The sequence below is a fragment of the Bos javanicus genome, chromosome 27 (assembly GCF_032452875.1).
Source record: "Bos javanicus breed banteng chromosome 27, ARS-OSU_banteng_1.0, whole genome shotgun sequence".
NCBI classification, from domain to species: Eukaryota; Metazoa; Chordata; class Mammalia; order Artiodactyla; family Bovidae; genus Bos; species Bos javanicus.
In genome coordinates, this window is record NC_083894.1 from 2,869,558 (window position 1) to 2,885,637 (window position 16,080).

Genomic DNA, 16,080 nt, shown 5'->3' on the forward strand with positions numbered 1-16,080 from the left:
GTCTGAGCACACACAAAATAGTATGCTTGCATATTTTTAACACTAAGACAAGCTTTCAACAATGAAAGACATTCTTTCAACAAAGAAACTTGGCATTACTGTCAAAATGATTTATATCATTATTTCACCCATAGAAAATTTTTCAGATTTTTCTTTCCATATTGCTTAAGAAAAACTAAATCCATTAACTGAAATGATGGAAAAACAGGAGGAAGAAAAAATAGGAACACATCAATAAGTTATTTTTAAAAGTTATTTATTACTAATATAAGCTTATTAACATATGATTTTAAGATCTGGTGTCTAAACCTTAATGCTGTTTATGTCTACATTTATTTGTTTTTAGGAGGGAATATGCAGATTCACATCACATTATTTGTTTTTGTTTTGTTTTGTTTTTACTCCAATAGAGAAATACAAGTTGTGGCTGATTTATTATTTTCCCCTGTGATGTCAGTGTCTATTATTTGCTTAGGAACCAGATGAACAGACTGGGCCCTGACTTCAGACGTGTGTTTCCATGAAGATGGACACAAATGCAAAAGCAGCACTTAACAGAACATTTAGTGCATCAGGTGCTTCTATCTACACACTCTCTCTTAACCCTGAAAATAACCTTAGAAAAATCACAAGATCCTAAGCAAGACAGACTGGAGGGCTTGTCACAACCAGAATACACGGTGACAGCCCACAGAAAGTCTGGCTTCTTCAGGAAGCACACAGACTCAGATGGCTATGCCTGCTGCAGAGGGCATCCCTTCCCTCTGCAGAGACTGAAGAGATCCCTTCCTCGAGGGAGGAACTCCCTCTGGGGGCCTCCAGGCTCTCCCACTGAGACAGGAATGCAGGAACTGAGGCACACCTGACAAAGTAGAGAAGACACGGCGCCATGTCTCTTCTCATCCGCTAAGGAAGAGTCACTTGACTTTGCCAAAAAATGAATGAAAAGAATTTTGAAACGTCCCACTTAGGGACTTCATTTTTCTTCACTCATAACCAGTACATTTGTTACATTTTCTTTTCCCCAGAAAAATTTCCACTTTGGATCAAGAAGCGAGTCGAATTTACCAACAGCCAAATGGACTTCACACTAGTCTTTGAGGCCTTATCCCTGAGGCAGCCCTTGACAAGGGTCCTGATTCCCCAAGCACTGTTCCTTCCTCTCTTCATTTTGTGTTTCTACCCATGGCACAAAAAAATGTCTGGGAGGAAGGCAAAGGCTCCTACTGGATGATACCTGAGGAGCCCAAGGGGAGAAGGTGAGTGAGTGAGGAAAAAGGACCCCGCTGAAGGGAGGCTGAGAATATCCTAACCAGACGGCCGGGTGGGGGTAAGGACCCGCCGGAGAGCACGGAGGATCGGGGGAATTCTGCCAAAATATTGTCCTAAATTCAGTCCGTCCTCAAATTCACATCCCTGGGCCCATCCTCTTCAGTTTCCAAGTGCCAGCTATGCCTAGAAATGCTTCTTTCTCCCTGCACGCATACTGTGGAGACGTTTACAAGGAAAAGTAAAAGATTTATGAAAACACTTTGAGCCCTTCATGAGTACATTCCATAAATGTAAGGGATCACCAACAATACTTGGATTTATCGCTACTGCTATTATTCATATGCCGTCACTTTTATTATTCTACAACAAATAAATACAGAGTAAGAGTGAAGCCAGCCGGCAGAACACTCCACCTCTGGCGGCGGGTGAGGGCGTCCATTGCCCAGACGTGGCCGCCATGACGGGACCACAGCCGGCCTCTGGGGCAGAAGGCGGGGAGAGCGCGGCTCCTGCCTCCCCACAGCCGGTGCTTTCACCAACCGTCCGTGTGACAGACGGCTCAGCCCTGTGCAGCCCTGAGCCTGGCTGACACACACAGGCTCCTCAGGACTTCACGTGGGCGCCGAGAAGCCTCACCTCCGCCGAGCCTCACGGAGAATTCAGGAGCAAAGCCAGATGCGAGAGAAAGCCCAGTGTGCAGCCAGACAACGCGGTGAGACCCACAAGGCCCCCGGATATACTCTCTTCATCTGCCTTTTCTTCCCTCAAAGATGCTCATGCTCCCCGCACTGGGAGACAATCTCTGACTCTGTGTTTCCACTGCTCCCGAACCACTCACCAACATCTTGGCAAAAACCTCCCTGGCACCCTCTCAAACGGGTCCACTGCGTCCTGACCTCACCTGCTGGTGCCTGTCTTCCTCACCTTCTGCCCGGGATCCGCCTGCTGAGAAATTTCCTGGGGGGATAGCCTACGGGACTCAGGAAGCGTCCATCTAGCCACCTTCTTGTCGTGTCCTGTCACCCACTGCTGCCTCGAGGTCCAGGGTGACTGCCTGCATGTGCCCCGGTACTGCCAGCCCTCCAAACCACCTCCGTCCCTAAGGGTCAAGTTCAGAGCATTCCCACTGAGTCTTCCCAACTACTCCTCCTGAGCACTCTTTGCCCCTCCTGGGTTTGCTATGCATTCTGCCACCAAACACATGACGCTACAGGCTACAGTCTACACAGGCTACAGGCTATAGTCTGTGGAATCACAAAGAGTCGAACACAACTGAACGACTAAAAAATAACAATCCACTGGAGAGGAAAACTCACCATTCCTTTTCCTAGGGTCCCTTGTTTGAGTATAGGGGTCTGTGAATGGGGCTCACTGCCTATTGTTTTGGAGAAGGAAATGGCAACCCACTCCAGTATTCTTGTCTGGGAAATCCCATGGACAGAGGAGCCTGGCGGACTACCCTCCATGGTGTCACAAAGAGTTGGACAAGACTGAGCGAATGAGTACAAACAAGCACACCAGTTAAAACAGAAACAGCGAATATGCTCATGTTACTATGACCCATGGGTGCTTATTTTAATTCTAATTTGTTATTTATATGCTTTTGATTCAAATAAACTGTTAAGCTTCTTATGATTTTCAAGTGTTATTAAAATACAAAATCCAATGCTTGTCCTAACCCCCTCCAAAAAAAAAAAAAAAAAATCAGTGAAGTGGCTTTCAAAATCATGAGTATACATCAGTGTCTCTTTTGCTGTCTCGTACACAGGGTTATTGTTACCATCTTTCTAAATTCATATATATGCGTTAGTATACTGTATTGGTGTTTTTCTTTCTGGCTTACTTCACTCTAGATCAGTCTTGTGGACTCTGTGGGAGAGGGAGAGGGTGGGGAGATTTGGGAGAATGGCATTGAAACATGTGTAATATCATGTATGAGACGAGTCGCCAGTCCAGGTTCAATTCACGATGCTGGATGCTTGGGGCTGGTGCACTGGGATGGCCCAGAGGAAGGGTATGTGGAGGGAGGAAGGAGGAGGGTTCAGGATGGGGAGCACAGGTATACCTGTGGTGGATTCATTTCAATGTTGGGCAAAACTAATACAATATTGTAAAGTTTAAAAATAAAATAAAATTAGAACATATGCAAGTTAAAAAAAAAAAACAAAATCATGGATATATCAATAAATGCAGGTTTTTCAAATTTTAATACTTTCTGACTTTTAAAAAATTTTGGAGGGTTTAAAAATATCTTTCAGTGAAAAATATGCACTTAGGGAGATTTCAGAATGTATTCAGCATTACTGAACGTTAGAATGGAGAGTGCTACTATGTTTAGTCGTGTCCAACTTTTTGCAACCCCATGGACTGTAGTCCCCCAAGCTTCTCTGTCCATGGGATTTCCCAGGCAAGAATACTGGAGTGGGTTGCCATTTCCTCATCTAGGACATCTTCCCGACCCAGGGATCGAACCTGCATCTAGTACGTTTCCTGCATGGGAAGGTGGATTCTTTACAACTGAGTCACCTGGGAAATCCTAGAATGGAGTGTGGACAGTCACATTTCTCCATAGAAATGTTTTCCCAAAGAGGGAATTAGCTCTCTCCATTAGCTCTCATTACACACCATTACCCTCGTTTAGGAAACGCTAGACAAAGAAGTCCTGAACTATTTTTATTCCCGAGTGCAACAGCACTGAATCTTCCCTCATCCTTTTGAATTCAGCCCTAAGAGCCATGCTCATCCTTCATCCCATTTACAATCCACTTCATCCCCACGTCCTGGAAACTGGGGGTTAAAAAAAATTTTGTCACTTATATTTTTACCTACCTTGTTCTTACAGCCATTACATCACAATTAGATCAGACAAAGTCCAACAAGGAAATTCTAACTTCATTTGCATCTAGGTTCTATACTATGTATTGTAGCAAGATTAAAACCTTAATACGAAATACCAAGTGATGTCAAAATCCCATTATCCAAAAACAAAGTCTGCCTCCCTCCTACTATGAAATGTCCTCTTCCCCATTTCCCCATCTTGTTAAATGAGTGCTGTTGGGCCCAAGAATATTGGCATTGCCCTCAGTTCTTACCCTTCACACTGAGCTCTTGCTTACCCAAGTTGTTAATGGCATTAAAGGGTAAACTTAAATTCATCATAAGAAAACCTCCACACCCCTTTCGCCAGTTAAAATACTCTTTGATTTCTTTCATAGAATTTCAGGACTAAGAGTGTCTGAAAATGACTACTCATTTACAGGAGACAATATGGTCTGTGATATGACAAACCCTGCAGCTGGCTGGTGACACAGCTGGGTCTCCAGAGACTCAGGAAGGTGTATGCTTCACCTCACATCTCGCCATTTAGTTACAACATTCGATGGGGAGAGCACGATCCTCGTGTCTGCTATTGAACAGTGTTAAGTGTGTCACTCCTAGTCTTTGCAAATGTCAAGCTGAATATTCCAGAAGCCTTCAAATATTTAAATATCCCCCACTCTAATGGCCTAGTGTTGGAATTTAACAGACATAATTATTGTCATATCAGTGTTTTCTGGAATGTTTACTTAGTAAAAATCAACAATGAAATAACTGCTTGTTTGATGATGCTGTGGAAATCCAAAGAGACTTCAAATGTCTTTATGTCCTAATTCATGAAGTTGAGAAAATAATAATTTTGAATAGATTTCATGCCTCTTTTCCTTGTAAAGCATCATTAAGAATGCCATAATTCATGCAAGAAAAATAAAAATCAGACACAAAGTGGCCTGTGATCCATTACCCAGCACTGCCTTTCTGACAAGACACAGATGTCTCTGAGATTCCTATCATCCCATGAATGACCCTTACAAAAACAATATCTATGACTTTGACTAATATAATAATTATTACTTTTTTTCCCCCTAAGAAGAATGGAAAAAATTCTGTCATCACTCTTTCCATAAAATGTTAGATTTTATAGCATTCAGTGATATCATCTGTCAGCCTTCATTTTATTTCACACTCAAGTCATATGCTTTTAGTTTAATCCTTGTAATTAAATCATTTATGTCATACTTCACTGAGTCCTTTTGTCTTTCTCAAAGAATTGGTGACCAACAATATATTTAATTCTGAAAGAGGGAAATAGCAGTGCATATCAACTATCAAACTGTCACAAAATACAAGGAATTATAAATTACAAAATCAAAAAAAGTTCACAGAACTAAACCTCATGAAAAATGATGAAAAGCTATGTAGAAGCTGTTCCTAGACCCACCATCATGCTGGGGCTTCTGTAGGGTTTCAAGGACCACGGTGTGAGTCACCAGAGTGAACTGAGATCCTAATTAGGCTGTTCTCATAAGGCAGAGAAGCAAAGTATGTCATGGGTTCACTGAATTTTTAAAAAGCATTGCAACAACTAATATTTTAGTCTTTGTGATGCTATACGTGCTAAGAAAACACAGACAGCATATTAAAAAGCAGAGATATCAAAGATCCCAGATGCAAGAACTGGACCACAAGCAAGGCTAAATGCCAAAGAACTGATGCTTTTGAACTGCGGTGCTGGAGAAGACTCTTAAGAGTCCCTTGGAAAGCAAGGAGATCAAACCAGTCAATCCTAAAGGAAATCAACCCTGAATATTCATTGGAAGGACTGATGCTGAAGGCGAAGCTCCAATCCTTTGGCCACCTGATGGGAAGAGCTGACTCATTTGGAAAGACCCTGATGCTGGGAAAGATTGAAGGCAGGAGGGGAAGAGGATGACCAAGGATGAGATGGTTGGATGGCATCACCGACTCAATGGACATGAGTTTGAGCAAACTCTGGGAAATGGTGAAGGACAGGGGAAGCCTGGCGTGCTGCACTTCATGGGGTCGCCAGGAGGAGCTACCCCACGTCCAAGCAATGGTGGCTGCAACAGCGCAGGAGGGCAGAGAGGAGCTACTCCACATTCAAGGTCAGGTGGGGCAGCTGTGAGGAGATACCCCTTGTCCAAGGTAAGGAGCAGCTGTTGTGCTTTGCTGGAGCAGCCATGAAGAGATACCCCATGTCCAAGGTAAGGGAAACCCAAGTAAGATGGTAGGTGTTGTGAGAGGGCATCAGAGGGCAGACACAATGAAACCATAATCACAGAAAACTAGTCAATCTAATCATACTAGGACCACAGCCTTGTCTAACTCAATGAAACTAAGCCATGCCGTGTGGGGCCACCCAAGATGGGCGGTTCATGGTGGAGAGGTCTGACAGAATATGGTCCACTGGAGAAGGGAATGGCAAACCACTTCAGTATTCTTGCCTTGAGAACCCCATGAACAGTATGAAAAGTCAAAATGATAGGATACTGAAAGAGGAACTCCCCAGGTTGGTAGGTGCCGAATATGCTACTGGAGATCAGTGGAGAAATAACTCTGGAAAGAATGAAGGGATGGAGCCAAAGCAAAAACAATACCCAGTTGTGGATGTGACTGGTGATAGAAGCAAGGTCCAATGCTGTAAAGAGCAATATTGCATAGGAACCTGGAATGTCAGGTCCATGAATCAAGGCAAATTGGAAGTGGTCAAACGAGATGGCAAGAGTGAATGTCGACATTTTAGGAATCAGCGAACTAAAATGGACTGGAATGGGTGAATTTAACTCAGATGACCATTATATCTACTACTTTGGGCAGGAATCCCTTAGAAGAAATGGAGTAGCCATCATGGTCAACAAAAGAGTCCGAAATGCAGTACTTGGATGCAATCTCAAAAACCACAGAATGATCTCTGTTTCTGAAGCAAACAATTCAATATCACAGTAATCCAAGTCTATGCCCCAACCAGTAATGCTGAAGAAGCTGAAGTTGAACGGTTCTATGAAGACCTACAATACCTTTTAGAACTAACACCCAAAAAAGATGTCCTTTTCATTATAGGGGACTGGAATGCAAAAGTAGGAAGTCAAGAAACACCTGGGGTAACAGGCAAATTTGGCCTTGGAGTACAGAACAAAGCAGGGAAAAGGCTAATAGAGTTTTGCCAAGAGAACGCACTGGTCATAGCAAACACCCTATTCCAACAACACAAGAGAAGACTCTACACATGGACATCACCAGATGGTTGATATCGAAATCAGATTGATTATATTCTTTGCAGCCGAACATGGAGAAGCTCTATACAGTCAACAAAAACAAGACTGGGAGCTGACTGTGTCTCAGATCATGAACTCCTTATTGCCAAATTCAGACTTAAATTGAAGAAAGTAGAGAAAAACCATTAGACCATTCAGGTATCACCTAAATCAAATCCCTTATGATTATACAGTGGAAGTGAGAAATAGATTTAAGGGACTAGATCTGATAGATAGAGTGCCTGATGAACTATGGGTGGAGGTTCATGACATTGTACAGGAGACAGGGATCAACACCATCCCCATGAAAAAGAAATGCAAAAAAGCAAAATGGCTGTCTGGGGAGGCCTTACAAATAGCTGTGAAAAGAAGAGAAGTGAAAAGCAATGAGAAAAGGAAAGATAGAAGCATCTGAATGCAGAGTTCCAAAGAATAGCAAGGAGAGATAAGAAAGCCTTCCTCAGCGATCAATGCAAAGAAAAAGGAAAACAACGGAATGGGAAAGACTAGAGATCTCTTCAAGAAAATTAGAGATACCAAGGGAACATTTCATGCAAAGATGGGCTCGATAAAGGACAGAAATGGTACGGACCTAACAGAAGCAGAAGATATTAAGAAGAGGTGGCAAGAATACACAGAAGAACTGTACAAAAAAGATCTTCATGACCCAGATAATCACGATGGTGTGATCACTCACCTAGAGCCAGACATCCTGGAATGTGAAGTGAAGTGGACCTTAGAAAACATCACTACGAACAAAGCCAGTGGAGGTGATGGAGAAGACTCTGATGCTGGGAGGGATTGGGGGAAGGAGGAGAAGGGGACAACAGAGGATGAGATGGCTGGATGGCACCACCGACTCGATGGACATGAGTTTGAGTGAACTCTGGGAGTTGGTGATGGACAGGGAGGCCTGGTGTGCTGCAATTCATGGGGTCACAAAGAGTTGGACACAACTGAGTGACTGAACTGAACTGAAATAGTTGGACATGACTGAGTGACTGAACAGCAACAACATACTAAGAAGGGAGCACGATGATAAAATATCCAGTTAGAAGACAAGAAACCTCGCTCGCATACTCATGTCTATCTCGAATTTCCTCTTGACACTGAATAAATTGATTAAGCAACACCCATATCACTTTCCTCTATTAAGATTGTCAAAATAACACTTTGCCTTTTCCTCCCTGTGAAAACAGACACAGATTCATGTTTGGTATTTAGGGGAGCCTCACCATGAGGCAGCCAAAGGTAGGAGGGTTTCGGTCTCTGGGTAAAGCAAAGTCTCAAGCCCAAGCTTTACTTCTTAGAAATGCTATCAAGTTTGGCCTCAAATATTTTCTTAATGAAATTTTATAAGAATTAAACATTTTGGGGGCTTCTATTCCCTTGTGGCTCAGATGGTGATGAATCTGCTTGTAGGATATGCAGCAGGAAATGTAGGTTCCATGCTACTTCCCTGAGTCAGGAAGTTCACCTGGAGGAAGGTCTGGCAACCCATTCCAGTATTCTTGCCTGGGAAATTCGATGGACAGAGAAGTCTGGCAGGCTACAGTACATCGGGCCTCAAAGAGTCGGATATGACTGAGCAACTAACACTTACACTTTCGATGTTTATCTAAAAATGTATCCATAAAAACAAAACTTTCTAAGGAAATCATGAATTGTATGCTTGGGTTGGGAGCTGGGAACTGTTTTTTTTTTTTTTAATGTGCATTCCCCGAGATGCTTTTCTTCTTCATAAAATGTTCATCTTATTTTACAATAAATACACAGTTCTTTGCAGGGACTAACCATCTGCATCTCTCTCTGTTGGACTCCTTTTTCTGTTGAGATTTTTCATTGAAAGCCATTTTATTTTGCAAAGTGCATTATGTACAATGTGATTCCATAAGCTTTCCTTGTAAGAGCAGAGTAAAAATGTGATTTTCAGAATTCTTACAAGAAGGTGTAAGTTTATTAAAAATGTATGGAGAAGCCTTGATATTTTGATAGGCGAGGTTTCCGAAAATGCAATCACATAAACATATGATCATTTGCATGTCATGCTATGAACAGTTTTCTCTGTTTATAATACCATCCTTTTCACAGCACAATAAAGTCTTAGTATACAGTTTAATTTTTACTCAACATATAGATCTTTTAAAAATATCAGTTTGAAGCCTATTAAAATTATCTTTTTTTTTTTCTTCACAGGCAAGAGTTGCTTTGCTGTACTTGATAAGACTTCATGGGATAAATGTTTTAATAATAACCCACAAACTAAAGTAAATCTAACCTAGGGATAACAAAGTTAAGGGTACATAACTCGGTTTTTTCTGGGAATAGACTAAATTCACAAAACAACTGCTTATTGTTTTATAAAACCTTTATAAAATTATCCTCTAGATAACTGGAAAAACAAGTAATACTAGTCACACTTCCCAGCAGTTTTATCTGCTGAGTTTTAGAGCAATTTCTAGCTCCATGAATCTTCACTTACAAATTATACATCAGCACTCTAGTATCACATGCTGCTGCCGTTGCTGCTGCTAAGTCTCTCAGTTGTGTCCGACTCTGTGTCACCCCATGGACGGCAGCCCACCAGGCTCTCCCGTCCCTGGGAGTCTCCAGGCAAGAACACTGGAGTGGGTTGCCATTTCCTTCTCCAATGCATGAAAGGGAACAAGGAAAGTAAAGTCACTCAGTCGTGTCCAACTCTTAGTGACCCCATGGACTGCAGCCTACCAGGCTCCTCCGTCCATGGGATTTTCCAGGCAAGAGTACTGGATGGGGTGCCATTGCCTTCTCCAAGTATCACATGAGCAGACACCAAACCAGCAAGATAGGTTTGCCACAATCTTAATCTTCATGGAAAAGAAGTAAAAAGCTGTTGTGTGGACTTATTTTTGCTAGTTATTTCCTAACCCCATACCATACTTTCCCCTGATTTGCAGCACAGTTATAAATAAGTTTTAAAACTACCCATTGAACCAAACACTATTTTGGCATGATTTTCTAGAACATAAAGACTGAAGATGTGATAAATACTATTCTTAGAATAACACAATAGGTTGCATTAGAAAAACAGCAATGCTTACAAATATTACAACCAAGATGTTTGAGAAATTTGTGAATGTCTTTGTTATACACAAACTTGGATTGAACTTGCTTTTACAATGGCAAATTAGCTTGTACAGAATTTCAAAAATCTAGTTATAAAAAAAAAAAGTAATGACATGAGTGCATCATTGTCTACATAAATATCTTTCATGGTCAGGGACTTAGAGCTACTAGAGGAATCTCAATCAGAAATAGGCAGATCTCACCAAACACACAAAGAAACAATTATGTGAAGCCAGGGTAGCATTAACAGAATCTTATTGCAATCACTTCACAATGTATACATGTATCAGATCATCACATTGTTCACCTTAAACTTATTATGTGCCAATGACATCTCAGTTAAGCTGGAAAAACCCCAAATAAATACAGTGACTCCTGAAGTAACTAGGTGGAGATGGGCAGGATGAGGGACACCTGTAAATTACATACCCCCACTTAGGATGCCACCCAACCCTGGGGAATTAGCTCCTGTTGTCAATCCATGGTCTGAAGGTCTTCAAATTTCAGCCTCTGATTTATCCTATTCTTTACCTTCTGCTCTGTCCCCAATAATTGATTGCTCACTGTGTCTGTGTACACGTCATGGCTGCAAAATTTGTGACTTGTTTTGAAGTACAAAGGTGACGATGCTTAGTATTTCATTATTGGCCTTGAGGATATATTCACATTCAGAGTCGTGCTCTCATTTATAATAGTGTATTTAGTGTTGGCGTCATTTTAATTCTATCAGCATGTTAGCAAAATCCAGATGACAGCTGCATAACCTGAGGCTCTGGCTCTGATTTTCACTTCCACAGACTATGCTATGGGTTGTTAGACTGAGAGTCATGCACCTCCGCCTCTTACCAACTTCGGCAAACAGGGTGAATGAGGGACGATGTCCCCAGAGGCTGGAGTGGAGGGGATGGAGGGGACGTTCTGTGCAATGAACACATCCTTTTCTTCCAGATTCCAGTTGTAGGAGGACACTGGGGTTTCTCTCTTGGATTCTCATCTCAAACAGATAATTCAGGGTTGGGGGCAGGCTGAACAATTTCAGGAAGCCAAAGCATGGAAATTACTCAGCCATGAGAGAGAACTGGTTGCGGGGCAGGACAGGACAGATCCAGTTTCTTATTCCCAAACTGAACACAGTCATCTGCAAACTATGTGGTCTTGGGGCTGGAGGCTCTCTGGGTTCTGGGCTGTGAGGTCTGCTAGTTCTCAACGCTGCCCAGTGCAGCTGTGCCCCCAAGGCCCTGAATTCCTGGAACAAGCACTCCCCACCCCTTTCTTTTTAATAAATACAGTGTCCAAAGGGGCCTTGTGGACCAGAGCAGCACTGCCCTGCAGGTTCCCGGTTCACCTTCAGCCTCTCAGAGTTTCTTTGAAATGTTCTTCCTTGTCTATTCCCTCAAGTTCCTTTGTCTCCAGTGTTTTACAGATGTCCCTGACCATGGGTTGCCCACTCCACAGTCTATATTGTAAATGTCAGAAACAAAGATGTGAGGCTTGCCACAGCCAGTGGGGTGAGTCCCCCAGGGAAGCTAACAGGTTGCCTCTTAAAGGATGGATGGCTTTGTCAGATCAGACACCTCGCTCTCTACCCTAAATAGATTAATCTCACTGGGGGCTCTTGAGACTTACACACAACAGTAGAATGCCTATTTCCTCATTGAAAACAATAGATGACAAGGACATAGAGAATGGACATGCAGACACAGTGGGGATGGGGAGGGTGGGACGAATTGAGTAGGTAGAACTGACATATATACACTACCATGGGTAAAACAGGTGGCCAGTGGGAAACTGCTGCATAGCACAGGGAGCTCAGGTCGGTGCTCTGTGATGACCCAGAGGGGTGGGAGGTGGGGGTAGAAGGGACATCCAAGAGGAAGGGGTATATGTGTACTATGATAGATATGGGCTTCCCTGGTGGCTCAGCTGGTAAAGAATCCACCTGCAATGTGAGAGACCTGGGTTCTATCCCTGGGTTAGGAAGATCCCCTGGAGAAAGGAATGGCTACCCACTCCAGTACTGTGGCCTGGAGAATTTCATGGACTATATAGTCAATGGGGTCACAAAGAGTAGGATGTAACTGAGCGACTTTCATTCACTCATTATATGTGGATATATACATTCAGCTGGCTGACTTCACTGTACCACAGAAACTAACACAACACTGTAAAGTAATCATTCTCCAATTACAAATAAGCAAGTAAAGATGTTGGAGAAGGCAATGGCACCCCACTCCAGTACTCTTGCCTGGAAAATCCTATGGATGGAGGAGCCTGGTAGGCTGCAGTCCATGGGGTCGCTAAGAGTAGGACACGACTGAGTGACTTCACTTTCACTTTTCACTTTCATGCATTGGAGAAGGAAATGGCAGCCCACTCCAGTGTTCTTGCCTGGAGAATCCCAGGGATGGGGGAGCCTTCTGGGCTGCCATCTATGGGGTCGAACAAAGTCAGACACACTGAAGTGACTTAGTAGTAGTAGTAGTAAGTAAAGACGTAAAGCTTAATCAATCAACATAAAATAAAAATAAATAAAACAATGAATGGAGTCAGTCCATATACTGGAATTCCTCTGTCAACACAAGTTGCTATCTTTCTACTGGGACAGTCAGAGTAGACACTGACACCCTCATCCTGTTGAGTATTTTGACTGATAACCATGGTGTGAGAGCAAGGGTCATTCATTAAATGAAGTCGGTCACCTGAAGGGAGGGCAGCCTAGTCACTCCATCTCCAGCACTGTTTTCCCAGGGGGTAAGACCCTAGAATCTACTTGCTTAGGCTTCTGAGCCAGACACATCTCAGTGGGGAAGAGGTGGGGTCACTAAAGAACTTCCATTTTCAAGGCCCATTAATCTGTCCTTCTGTGACTACTGACTATTCCACACCACCCTTTCAAGGCATCCCTTCTTTTGCTTCTTTTTCTTTTAAAAGGTATATACAATATGCAATCTGACTACTTCATTTACAAGTAAAAATGAGTGCATATTTCTGCTCTGTCCCATTATGTGTTATTGTAAAAGTCAGCATGTAGTTTTTCCTCCTTTACTCTCAGAGCACCCGTGGTTAGCAACAGCATAGACAGAGCACTTGGGTTGTCATCATCCTCTTCTTTCAATCCTAGACTTCTTTTTTTTTTAATTTTCTTTTTTTAATATAAATTTATTTATTTTAATTGGAGGTTAATTACTTTACAATATTGTATTGGTTTTGTCATACATCAACATGAATCTGCCACAGGTACACTCATGTTCCCCATCCTGAACCCCCCTCCCTCTTCCCTCCCCATACCATCCCTCTGGGTCATCCTAGATTTCTATTAATTTTGTTCCTCCAGTACTATTAATAATGGCTTAGCCGTCATGTTGACCAACACCACTGACTAGCTTTCAAAGGCGTCCATAACCAGGTTCCTGCAGCTCATTTTGTTTTCTTTATTCTCCTCATCATTCATCTTCCATTCTGTTCAGACATTTGTATTCATTATCTCATGAGCTCAAAGATAACATTCAGCTCTCCACATCTGTAATCTGTGTCCTTTCATGCAAATCTAGGTCAACATAATTATCATTTGCTAAGTGCTTCTGGAGGTGATAACAGAAGATGAAGTTAAGATCGCCCCTCTTAAAAACCTCACCTTCTATTGGTAAAAACAAAAGATGTAAAGAAAAAATGTACAGGGCCTGGGGGATGCAGGAGGGCAGATGATTCTCAACAGCAGAGCAACCTTTACATGAAAAATAGCATTTAAGAATGATCTTAAGGAATGAGGCAAAGGGCATCTAGCAGGAGGGAAAGAAACTTCTGGAGCCTTCTAGGATTAATGCAGCTTTCAAAGATCTGTCTCCTTGCTCTGGAAAATTATATCTGCCATGGTGCTGGTGGTTCAGGCACTCAGTTGAGTTTGCCTCTTTGCAATGCCATGGACTGCAGCTCACCAGGCTCCTCTGTCCATGGGATTTCCCAGCAAGAATACTGGAGTTGGTTGTCATTCCCTTCTCCAGGGTATATCTGCCATGAGCGAGTGAATGAGTGAAGTCGCTCAGTCATGTCCAACTCTTTGTGACCCTGTGGACTGTAGCCTACCAGGCTCCTCCATCCATGGAATTCTCCAGGCAAGAATACCAGAGTGGGCTGCCATCTCCTTCTCCAGGGGATCTCCCTAACCCAGGGATTGAACCTGGGTCTCCCGCATTGCAGGCAGATGCTTTAACCTCTGAGCCACCAGGGAAGCCCATAACCACAAATAAATATAAATGGAATATATACTTATTTGTGAAATAAATAATGGAATTCCAGTTGCACTATTTCATATCCTAAAAGATGATGCTGTTAAGGTGCTGCACTCAATAGGCCAGCAAATTTGGAAAACTCAGCAGTGGCCACAGTACTGGAAAAGGTCAGTGTTCATTCCAATCCCGAAGAAATGCAATGCCAAAGAACATTCAAACTATTGCACAATTGCACTCATCTCACACGCTAGCAAAGTAATGCTCAAAATTCTCCAAGCTAGGCTTAAACACTACTTAACCCGTGAACTTTCAAATGTTCAAGCTAGATTTAGAAAAGCCAGAGGAACCAGAGATCAAATTGCCAACATCCCCTGGATCTTCAAAAAAGTAGGAGAGTTCCAGAAAAAATCTACTTCTGCTTTATCAACTACACCAAAGATTTTGACTGTGTGGATCACAACAAAATGTGGAAAATTCTTAAAGAGATGGGAATACCGGACCACCTGACCTGCCTCCTGAGAAGTCTGTATGCAGTCAAGTAGCAACAGTTAGAACTGGACATGGAACAACAGATTGGTTCCAAATCAGGAAAGGAGTATGCCAAGGCTATATATTGTCATCCTACTTGTTTAACTTACATGCAGAGTACATCATGCAAAATGCCAGACTGGATGAGGCACAAGCTGGAATCAAGTTCACTGGGAGAAATATCAATAGCCTCAGATACACAGATAACACTACCCTTATGGTAGAAAGTGAAGAACTAAAGAGCCTCTTGATGAAAGTGAAAGAGGAGAGTGAAAAAGTTGGGTTAAAACTCAATATTCAGGAAACTAAGATCATGGCATCTGGTCCCATCACTTCATGGCAAAAAGATGGGAACAGTAAGAGATTTTATTTTGGGGGGCTCCAAAATCACTGCAGATGGTGACTGTAGCCATGAAATCAAAAGATGCTTGCTACTTGGAAGAAAAACTATGACCAACCTAGATAGCATATTAAAGACATTGCTTTGCCAAAAAAAGGTCTGTCTAGTCAAAGCTATGGTTTTTCTCAGTAGTCATGTATGGATGTGAGAGTTGGACTATAAAGAAAGCTGAGTGCCAAAGAATGGATGCTTTTGAACTGTTGTGTTGGAGAGACTGTTGAGAGCCCTTTGGACTACAAAGAGATCAGACTAGTCAATCCTAAAGGAAATCAGTCCTGAAGATTCATTGGGAAGACTGATGCTGAAGCTGGATCTCCAATAATTTGGCCACTTGATGCGAAGAACAGACTCATTGAAAAAGATCCTTATACTGGGAAAGATTGAAAGCAGGAGGAGAAGAGGATGACAGAGGATGAAATGTGTGGATGGTATCACTGACTCCATGGACTTGAGT

At 42.5% G+C, this 16,080-nt stretch overlaps 1 protein-coding gene across 1 annotated transcript in view; it reads right to left on the minus strand.

The window, feature by feature from the left end:
- The window catches only part of CSMD1 (CUB and Sushi multiple domains 1), a 2,072,278-nt gene that overhangs the window by 319,720 nt on the left and 1,736,478 nt on the right, over nt 1–16,080 (minus strand). The window lies entirely within an intron of this gene.